We start from the raw sequence: 8,479 nt of genomic DNA on the forward strand, positions 1-8,479 counted from the left end.
CAACCGGTATCGGCGTCTTCTTCTTCGGGTTATCTGCAAACGCTTCGGCAAACAAAAACAATTCAAGATGCGTAACTTTATTTGGGGTTTAGTGATTATATTGTTGTGTATGGAGGTATATTCATTGCCACAACAACAACAAAATCCTCATCATCAACGCCAACAACACCCGATACAGCAACCACAAACAAATTATAACAACAGTTCCGGGAATTTAGAAGACTTCCTTATTCAAAGTGTTTTAACCTTGGAGCCAAAATGTGCGCCTGGCTATGTTGTTGTTAATCATCGTTGCCATAAACAGGCTTAGTTTTATTAAAAACCTTTATTTTGACTCTTGCTTTTTTCGGCTTTTTCTGCATGTCTATAATGTAATAAAAAGAACCGTTATGTTAAACAATATGCGTCTAGATATGCTTATAAAAATATATTTGTGTGTGTTTATTTTGGTTCTCAAATTACATTTGGGTGCTCTTGAGTGCGCTAACTTACATACATACATATGTATGTATATCACCTGAGTCGAGCCGAGCGCAAATGTATTCTCATATGTAAATACATATGTATGTATATAACCAGCAACAATTAAGTTTTATACAAATTGATTTTGACATACTACTATTTGTATACAAACTTGTCTCAGAATAATGTGCGAATGTCTTCTGTAATTAATTTAACGCTTAAACGAATTGCAATAAAAAGTGAAATCACTGTAAAAATATTGTTTTATTTTTATGTATTCAACAATATCGAAGTATTAAAGTGAATATACTCCGTTAATAACTCTGACCTACGAGTTAGCTTCCTTGGTGGGTTAAAAGAACTGTCGATGCACCCTTGTGTCCATGAACTCAATGCCATTTTTGTATAATTCTCTCAATCTGATAAAAAGAAATTGTTGGAAATTCAGTGGAATCTTATTAAAATCATCGTATTTCGTATGCAGTGTGTGCTGTTAATACTGGTGAGTTTCTCCAGTGAGGCGTCTTCTCTGGAATACATCAAGTTTAGTGTTGCTATAATGTTCTGCTCTAAAGCAATGCGTATTTCTACAGGCTTTAATTAGTCACTCTAACAAATGAATGCGATTATCATACTCAGATTTGGGAAAGATGCAGTGAAATTAGCAAACTCTTGGATGCTTTATAAGGTGACTTTTCTTATTTCATGCCGAAATTTGGATAAATTATAATTGCCGCTAAGAATAACATAATAAAAGTACCTTTCCCACGACAAACGAGTAACCGGAGCACAAGCGAATTTTTATCCTGCCAACGACTGTTAAAAAGGCAGAGGCTTTCGCTACAAAAATACGTTATAAAAGTCCATGCAGACCGCCGATTGAATCAATAATGCTATGATCATTTATTGGGCTGAATCAAATCGACTGTCTTTGTATATGAGATTCCAATACTGGAACCACTGGAAAGTGAAAGAATCAAATCGAATTAAAAATTATATTATATGGGAAGTAGGCGTGGTTGTGATCCGATTTTGCCCATTTTCACACCGTGTCATCGGAATATGATAAAAATGCCACGTATTAAGTTTAGTCGAAATCGGTTAGGAATATGATAAAAATGCCACGTAATAAGTTTAGTCGAAATCGGTTAGTTGAGTCCCGAGATATTTGCTTTTATCCAAAAGTAGGTGGTGCCACGCCCATTATCCAAATATCACAGCGGCTCCTATATAGCCTTCTCATACCTTTACGGAGGCAAAATTTATTGTCTCTTGCGTTTTTAGTTATTGATTTATTGCGCTTTTAGTAGTTTCGAACAGTACCGTTATATGGGGATTTCATTCATTTTCACACTGTCGGTAGGTGTTCTCATAATATTTGCATTCAGCAAGTTTAGTTGTTGTAGCTGAAGTAGTTTAGGAGATATGTATATTAAACTTACTAAAATTTTTCTAAATAGGTGTCCCTTCTTTTGATATCAAGGTTTGCCATTTCATCATGGAAAGATATACAATCCAACAACGAGTCGAAATTATTAAAATTTATTACCCAAATTCGGAGTCAGTGGCCTCAACTTTAAGACCGTTACGTCCAATTTATGGTCGTCATAATCGCCCTGTCAGATCAACAATTGAGCGTCTAGTGGAAAAATTTTATAAGTTCTCCGATTGCCATTCACTTGGGGGTGACCAGAAATGATTATTTTACACATGACTCACGGAGTTCACGACTTACGGTCCTAGATCAAATATTCTCTGGGTAGCCAAAGAACATCCGTTTGAAGACGAGCTAAAGTAAGAAGGCGAATCATCCCTCTACAGCGTTGTGCGCTTGGATTGGGAACTGCCACGAAAAAAACACTACCAATGTAAACTAATCGACAGCCTCGGATAAGAGACCTCCATTTTGATGACAATCATGGCAAACGACATAAGGATCCTGATTTGAGGGCATGAACCTGGAATCTCCGGTCCCTTAATTGGGAAAGTGTCGCCGCCAGGCTGTTTGATGTCCTCGTTATAATGAAGGCTGACATCACCACCGTCCAAGAAATGCAATGGACGGAACACGGACTGAGGCAAGTAGGCCCTTGTGCCATTTACTATAGTGGCCATATAAAGGAGTGCAAATTCGGTGTGGGATTCGCGGTGGGAGAGAGACTCCTTCGCCGAGTACTGTCATTCACGCCGGTGGATGAACATCTAGCCAAAATCCGCATCAAAACAGACTGCCTACTTCGCAACGTTACAATCGACCACTACACGTGCGAGGTGGGATATATACTGAGAGATAAAGAGGGAAGAGAGACGCATTTGCAGACAGAGTGAGTATGAAGAGCTTGACAAACTGGCCGACAGAGGTAATGTTCGAAAATTGTACGAAAAAATGCGACGACTAACAGAAGGTTTCAAGACCGGAGCATACTTTTGTAAAACCCCGTGAGGTGATCTAGTAACCTATGCCCAGAGCTTACTAAAATTAAGGAGGGAACACTTCTTTGTTTGAAGTGCAGTGAAAACATAACACTAGGGGAAGGCGAACCCGATTCCCCAATCGATGACGATGGAGCAGACGTTCCACTGCCCGACCCTGAAGAAGTTCGAATAACAATTACCTGTCTGAAGAACAATAAGCGTCTGCAGATGGAGAAAATAATTCAAGCTGCAGACCTTAATCGAGCAGGTACAATTTTTTATAAAAGTGTGAGGCTGCTGGCGTACGCCGATGAAATTGATATCATTGGCTTAAACACCCGCGTCGGTAGTTCTGCTTTACAAGGAAGCAAAGCAAATGGGTCTGGCAGTGAACGAGGGCAAGACGTCCTCCTGTCATCAAACAAACAGTCATCGCACTCGCGACTTGGTTCTCACGTCACTGTTGACAGTTATAACTTTGATGTCCTAGATAATTTCGTCTATCGTGGATCCAGTATAAACACCACCAACAATGTCAGCCTGGAAATATAGCGCAAAATAACTCTTGCCAACAGGTGCTACTTCGGTGACAACAACTGCTGGGTCGACGTTGCGAGTTTTCGAGAGAAAGGTTCTGCGAAAGATTTATGGTTGTTTGCGAGTGGGCCACGGCGAATATCGCATTCGATGGAACTATGAGCTGTATAAGATATGCAACGAAATTGACATAGTTCAGCGAATTAAAATACAACGGCTACGCTGGTTAGGTCATGTCATATGTATGATAGTATTCGACGCACTACCCGCCGGGGGAAGCAGAGGAAAAGGAAGATCTCCACTCCGTTGGAAGGACCAGGTGGAGAAGAACCTAGTTTTGCTTTGAATCTCCAATTGGAAATCTCCACGTAGCGAAAAGAAGAAACGACTGCGGCGCTGTTGTTAACTCGGCTTTAATTGCGTAAGCGGTGTCTACGCCAGTAAAAAAGAAAATTCATTGCTGAGACGAAATGAAATCGAACCATTCCAAGCGTGGTGAAGCTCAACAAATGGTCGCAATGCTAGGATTGATGCCTCGAAGAGTTATGTTTGGTGGAATTGGAAAGAAATCATCCACTATGAGCTGTCAACAACTGATGTTAGTAAAGCAAACAATCGAAAAAAACGGCCAGAACGGATTAACAGAAAGGGCTTTGTCTTCCATCAGGACAATGCTAGACCACACACATCTTTAATGACTCGGCAAAAAGTGGGAGAGCTTGGCTGGGAAGTTTTGATGCATTCACCATATAGCCCTGACCTTGCACCATCGGACTACCATTTGTTTCGGTCAATGCAGAACTCCCTTAATTAGGGTTACCATATGCCCTAATTTAAAAGGGAATTCCCTGATTTCGACCCTCGGCGCTATGTGCACAAATACAGCTGTTGACAGCTAATTAGAAACGCTCCCCTTTTGTAGGTGGCTGATGAGTATAATGATAAAATATTTTAATCAGCTGTTATTTATATTCTTAAAAGTCTTGGATTGTTCATGCAACTGTATTTACTACTAAATTCACTCCGTTTTGTAGTTGTGCAGCTGAAGTTTTGTTAATTTTTTTACAAACATTAAATGCGTTACGATGTAGAAGGTTAATTAAGTGCGACAGCTAATTAGGAACAGAATTAAAATTCCTCAAGGTTTTAATTTTTATTAATAACTAGCTGACCCCGCAGCCGTTGTCCAGCGTGAAATTATGTATTTGGAAATGAAAAGGTTGAATTTAACATTTCACTTTTTTCAATGTAACGCAGCTTGATAAACAACATTTTTTGGTTTCTGTTCCGGTGTACAGAAAAGATGGTTTTCCAACTCGTGAGCAGGCCACGTACATATATCTGGCCGAGTGCAAAACATATCATTTCCAAATGTACGCTATGCGACTATCCTTGTATCTCAAATGCAATTTTCACTGGAAACTGAATACGAAATATGTTTGAAATGAAATGGCAAATCGTTTGAACTCAGCGGAATTCGTAGAATCAAGCATTCTGCCCCTTTGTATTCGATAGCTGCGTCACAATCAGTCAGGTTCCATTACACAGTTTCCGCGCATGAAGATTGCGGAACATAATAACGCTATAATCCATCAATTTGTATGAGCGCAAGTCTCCCGGAATTTGACTTTGAATCTTCCAGTTTAAGTCAACAACATCGGTATTTTTGGCAGCTAACATTGCGCGTGCACTTAAGGAATCGTAGTTACGATAATTTGTCCATTGTCCGAACATTCGTGATGAGTTCATCTTTGGTTAATTGATAAAGGAAAGATGGAATTGATATCAAACCACCGGAAGTATCAACCGAAAATGTACCATTTCCAATTCTTAGCGAATACGATGTAAAATGTCTTCGGCAATGCCATTTTTGTTCGTATCCCATAACTGATGCAGATTTGAAGGCTGATATGTCGAAATGATTATCGCGAAAAGTGTGCGAACTTCAATTGCATTCAAAGTAGCTATCGCATCGTCCATTTTGTGATTCCAGTGATTATCATGTTCTAGTAATTGTAATTGCTGGCTTGCTTCTCAAAAAGTTGCACACACCGTACCATTCACCTATGCAATGACTCAAATTAAGTTGAACAGCGTTCATTAATCAATAGCAACCGAAGATAGAAGCAATCGTGGGTTTTTCGGGTGGATTGTGAAAATTCGTCTTAATATGTTGAGAACATACCTGAATGTCCATCTACTAGTTTGCCTTGCTTTCTACGTAACTATTACTTCAACGATGCATTCCACGTATAATATCAAGGCATTTTCGAATAGAGCAATGTTCTCGCAAACGGATCACAGACGCAAGTTGAGAAAAAATTCGTCAATGTTAATTTTGTTGCTGGTGGTTATCCACTATATTCTCTGGGTTGAAATACATTCTGTGGCCATTCTTCAAATTAACTGCAAGACGCGCAGTACACGTATCGACCCATTTGATATTTGCTGAACTCATTTCGTTCAAGGTCAATAACCGCCAAATTGCTTCTTTCGGGGACGGACTTGCAAACGCATTTGATCGATTTCACCAAACTGCAATACTTAACATTGATATGAGTTTTGCATGTGAATTAGACAATATTGGTGAATATAGTACTGAAGATGTGTTGTCAACTTCGATATTCACTCTTTTAAATTGAATGCTAAATGTTCTGCCATTGTTATCTGGTGAGCGATGCCGATAAAGTGGATATCCATCATTTCCAGTTTGTGTTTCCGAAAGAAAAGCACCTGGATAGTGTTTCGTGCATTTATTGTCAGACGTACAAACCGAAGTGGTATTGTGATGTCCGCAAGGTACATGAACCATATTGGTTTCGTATAATTCTGCTTCTATCTCTGAATCAAGAATTTCCGCAGAAATGATTCCATCAATTTGATTTGGTGTATGTGTGTGCGGCAAACGTCTCTTACAGCATCTAACAGCACCACAAATACGTTTCTTCAAGATAAAGTCTATCAAACATCGCAACTGTTGTTTAAAAAGTCGTGCTCTGACATGACGTGACGATCGCTTGCTGATTGCCCGCGATCCATAATTTCATTCATATGTCATCGCAACCTGGGAATACTCGGTCATGTGCCATGGGCTGCCAATATACATATGTTGATGCCAAAACGAACGCGACCTCTTCGTGGCATCGTAACAAATTTCAATCTGTAATTGTGCACTTTGTGTGAAACACACATAATAAAGAAAGCAAACGACAAATTTGACAATTCAAAAACTAAAGAAAAAAAGTTGAAAAAAATTGTATATAAAAAAAAGTTAGTTTTTTGGAATTATCCATATTTCCGATTTTTCCTCACGAAAAGCATACGGTTTTTTTATTTCTAAACTTTCCTTGATCCACAGCGAACAACCTCTGAAAATTTCATCAAGATTGGTTCAGCCGTTCTCGAGCATTAGCTCTAGCATTACTATCAGCATTCGTTCGTTTGTATGGGAAAAAGAAAAGTGCTGTTTTTAGGGGTTTTCCGGCAATTATTCGAATTTTTTTCGCCATAAAAACTATCCTTGAGCCTCAACATTTTAAAAAAAGAATTGACAAAATTGGCGCAGGCGTTTTTGAGTTATACGCTTACCAACACATTTTGCGATTCATTTTTATATATAAGACTAGCAGCAATTAAGTTTTATCCAAAATCATTTTGACATAATTTTTATATATAAACTTATCTCAGAATAATGTGCGAATGTCTTTTGTAACTACTTTAACGCTTAAACGAATTGCAATAAAAAGTGAAATCACTGTAAAAATATTGTTTTATTTTTATGTATTCAACAATATAGAAGTATTAAAGTGAAGATACTCCGTTAATAACTCTGACCAACGTGTTAGCTTTCTTGGTGGGTTATAAGAACTGTTGATGCACTCTTTTGTATAATGCTCTCTGGCCTTAATACGGATTATTGAATTTGATGCGGGATTTCAGAACGGCTCCCAAGAAAAAAAAGAAATAAATGAATAACCTTTTTTTCAAGATTTTTTTCTATAGTTGATTTTCGAAAACTTCATACTCTTACGTCGAGTTGTATGAGCTTTATTTAATAATAGACCTGACTATCCGCGGTTCTTACTTACTTAGCGGTAATAAATATGACTGTACTATTCTGTATATATCCAAGATATTTAAGTAATACCATTTTCGGTATGACTAAAATATAATTTTTCTGGTATTCTTGGAATATAAAATTTCATTAATATAATTACTCTTCTTTACGATAAATTATATGTAGTATATGAGAGAGGGTTAGTATACTACTACATACTAAAAAAGTGTTCCCTTGGTTATATCAATTACTTCTTAATTTGTTTACTCGAAAGTGAAACAATAAAATGGTATTTAAAATTGTGTTATATGGGAAATAGGTAAAATAATGCTATTTATTGAATTTAGTCAAAATCGGTCGGTCGGGTCCCGAGGTATGTGTTTTGACCAAAACGACACATTTATACCGGAGAAAGATTCTCTCCGAATGGCAATTAATTATCTCAAAGATTAACCGATTCTTCAGTAAGAAGTCACACATGGGTACAGATACCATCACAAACATATAATAAACAAAAATCTTTATTAAACATAGTAATTTTCTTAAGCAATAAAATAAACCTATTTCAATTAAAATTAAATTTCCTATCTGTACTCATATGTAGTACAAGTAGTATATTTTAAGGACTAGATACACATACTATATATACACATATATATATTTTTTTCCGTTCGTTAACCTAATTGCGATTTTATTAAAGTCTCATGCCTTTGAATTTCCTTTTACTTATTTTAAAATTTAAAACAATTGGAAAAGTAATAAACAAAAATATGAAATGCCAAGTAAAAATAACTGGCTAAGAATCGGTCAAAAATGGTGGTTGTCGATGCCGATGACCTTTCTTTTGGCCTGTACCGGCCGATGCCGATGCCGAATATTCGGTTGGTCTCTAATATCAGCTGCTTTACAAGAATACCTTTACGAACACCCCCTGTTACCCCACAAGTGTTGTTATATTCTTGTTGTGGTTGCTGTAATCGTGATTGTTGTTGATGATATTGCAATGAA

Source organism: Bactrocera tryoni, unplaced genomic scaffold (genome assembly GCF_016617805.1).
Source record: "Bactrocera tryoni isolate S06 unplaced genomic scaffold, CSIRO_BtryS06_freeze2 scaffold_120, whole genome shotgun sequence".
Taxonomy (NCBI): Eukaryota; Metazoa; Arthropoda; class Insecta; order Diptera; family Tephritidae; genus Bactrocera; species Bactrocera tryoni.